This window comes from Triticum dicoccoides, chromosome 5B, assembly GCF_002162155.2.
Source record: "Triticum dicoccoides isolate Atlit2015 ecotype Zavitan chromosome 5B, WEW_v2.0, whole genome shotgun sequence".
Lineage (NCBI taxonomy): Eukaryota > Viridiplantae > Streptophyta > Magnoliopsida > Poales > Poaceae > Triticum > Triticum dicoccoides.
Window position 1 is genome coordinate 709,949,833 of NC_041389.1, and position 3,349 is coordinate 709,953,181.

Below are 3,349 nucleotides of genomic sequence, written 5' to 3' on the forward strand. Positions count from 1 at the left end.
TTTCTAAAAATCCTACCGAGTGGAGAGCGAACCTCCCACTCGGGGGCTTAGCTGCAGCCCAGTGCTCGCCTAAGTTTCTAAAAATCCTACCGAGTGGAGAGCGAACCTCCCACTCGGGGGCTTAGCTGCAGCCCAATGCTCGCCTAAGTTTCTAAAAATCCTACCGAGTGGAGAGCAAACCTTCCACTCGGGGGCTTAGCTGCAGTCCAAGTACTCGCCTAAGTTGAGTAAAATCCTACCGAGTGGAGAGCGAACCTCCCACTCGGGGACTTAGCTGCAGCTCAGTGCCCGCCTAAGTTTATAGGAGAACTAATCTACTACAATAAGCGCCTTGCGTTAACCTGCAAAAAACACCCCAAACCAAACGCAAGCATATTCAACGCCGAAACCCAAGTTCGGATAATACCTAATGGAACCGAAAGTGCTCAGGCGCTAAGCCTGTTAAGGTTTATCGGTTACAAAACCCACTCGGCATACCGAGGCAAATTTAAAGTATCAAGCTCAAAAGTTTTTTACCCCTCCTGTGGAGGGCTGGAAGGCGCAACAAACTCATCAAGGTCGATCCCATCTGCAATCCGAGTGGCTGCAGCGATGAAGGTCTCCATGAAAGATCAGAAATCATGCTTCTTGGTGTTAGCCACCCTGAGGGCCACCAGCTTGTCCTCTCGTGCATCCTTGCAGTGAACACGAACCAGAGATAGAGCAACATCTGCGCCACACCTGGCAGAAGACTTCTTCCACTCCTGCACTCGACTTGGAACCTCGTTCCGTCGAGTCATCAGGGATTCGAGGTCGTTCTGGAGTGTCTCTCTTGGCCAGAGTGTCGTGTCGATGCGAGATGTTGCGACCTTCAGCCTTGCAAGATAGTCGACGACAGCTGCAACGCGAGATTCAAGCCGGAGCACATTCATGGCAACATCGTCATTCATGGGAGAGTTGATGGGATCCAAGTTTATCTCCAGTCGACCGGTCTCCTCTTCAAAGTTCTGACAAAATTCTGCAAGCACAACCACCGAGTCAAAACTACAGTCGGAAGTAGCGGTTAAAAATTTCCTGTTTGATACCAAAGATTACCTTCAAGCATGAGGAATAGCTTCTTGGCGAGTCCGCCCAGATAAGCCTCCAGATCATTCTTCTTTCCCGCCAACTCACTGGCCTTGTCATTCAGAGCAATCTTGTCGTTCTTCAGTCGAGTGACTTCTTGGTTGGCCACGTCAAGAGCAGCTTTCAGATTAGCGTTTTCTTCTTCAAGCTTGGCGACCGAAGCCAACTTCTCTTCAGCAAGCCTAGTCTTGTCCGCGGCCATTTTTTGCGCCTCGGCAAGGTCAAGGTCCTTCTTCTTCAGAGTGTTCTTCAGTTTTTCTGCGAAAATCACAATAAGGTCAGAATCGGAGGCAGATAAGAAGCAAGGACAGTCGTCAAGATTCTCACCGAACATACCTTTTGCTTCCTCCTTCGCCTTCGTGAAGTTTTCTTGGACAAGCTTTTGGTCAAGTTCAAGCTGGATGAACTTGCTCTCCAATTCGGCGTAGCGAGAAACAAGGTCACAAGACCTCTGCGAAAGTTCAGTCGAGAAAACATCAACAACAATTCACTCCCGAGTGACTAAGGAAAAATCATAGCGGTTCTAAGACTACGGCCAAATACAAACATTCGACCATAGTCTCGGGGACTACACCCAGTGGGTGCACTCAGCGTGCCCCCACTAGTTTCATCAAGAGTCAACCAGTCGACCAACAAAAAAAAGGGGGGGCAATGTTCTTCAGACTATAGTCGACTGCCAGCAGTCGACCACAGTCTCGGGGACTACACCCAGTGGGTGCACTCAGCGTGCCCCCACCGGTCTATGAATCTATTCGACCTTGTCAAGTAAAGAAAAACTCAAAGCATAAAGACTATGGTCGACTGCCAGCAGTCCACCATAGCCTTGGGGACTACACCCAGTGGGTGCACTCAGCGTGCCCCCACTAACCCGGAATTTCAATCGACACACACCCAGTGGGTGTAGGACTCTAGGAATTTCAGAAAGAAGAACATGCAGTGACCGACTGACCTGAACATTACTCTGGAGTGCCGAACTGGCGTCATAGGCTGCCTGGCTGGCTTCTCGAATTGCCTTCACTTGCTCCATCATGACCCCCGCCTGGCGTATTGCTTCTTTAGCAGCACTGGCTTGGTCTTCTGGAACGGGGTAGGTAGAGAAAAGCGAGGGTTGAGCAGCACTCGACGACGAAGGGCGAGCACTCGTCAACGGCACCGTGAAGGTTACGGTGGGTCTAGTGACATTGTCTCCCTCCACGACCAACGTCTCGGGTGCCGGCACATCCTGAGTCGCCTTGCCAGCAGATGTTTTCTTGATTTTCCTCGGCCGTGGTGGTTCTTCCTCATCGTCGTCAGGAAGGTCAATAACAATGTTAGATGAAACTGCAGAAAGAATCAAAATTAGAGACAATGAGTCAGTCGACTGAAAACGGCAACGCAGGAGTCATACCAGGTTTCGAGGTTGCAGCATCCTCCATCTCGTGGTCTTCGGCCCTCGCCGAAGTGTCGGAAGTAGCAGCGCTGCAGTTCCAAAAGTCAGTCGATTGGCCCATGAGTCGACCAAGAACAAGTTCATGAAACAGGGAAAGCTCAAAACTACCATTACCCTGAGATAGTGGGGATCACCATCTTCATCTTCGGCAAGACCTTTGCAGGCTTCGATGGTGCCACTCGAGATTGCTTCGGAGCCTTCTCAGTCGACGCCGGAGAAGTGGTCCGAGGGCGCTTGGTCGACTGGGAAGCGGTTGCGACCCCCTTACCCCGCTTAGTCGCTGGATCATGGGCAAGCTTCGAGCGTCTTTCCGAGCGGGGAGGTGCAACTTCCTCCTCCTCCTCCTCCTCTTCCTCCTCACCAGAGTCATCACCCTCGTCGTCATCGTCAGCATCCGAATCCCACTCCTTCGGGCTTTCGCCCCCGCTTCCTTCCTCCTCCTCAGTCGGCGTCTGCACCCCATTGGGCATCGAGTACAATTCAGTGGTGGCCTGTCAGACAACAAAGCAAAACAAAGATCAATCGACCAATTCGCGGCAAAGCAGAATGGATAAAACAAGATCACGATCGGGGATAAATGGCCATACCGCGTCCGGTGTATAAGTATGGTCGAGTGGCGGGATCCTCCTAGCCCCTCGAGGGTTGTCCTTGTTCCCTGTGATGGCGGCCACCCACCTCTCCAGCGTGGTGTCGTCGACTGCTTCTGGATGGACCCGAGTTGTGTCTTCGGTACCGCAGTACAGCTACATCGGGTGGCCTCGGTACTGGAGCGGTTGGATGCGCCGCCTAAGGAAGACTTCCAGAAGATCCATGCCC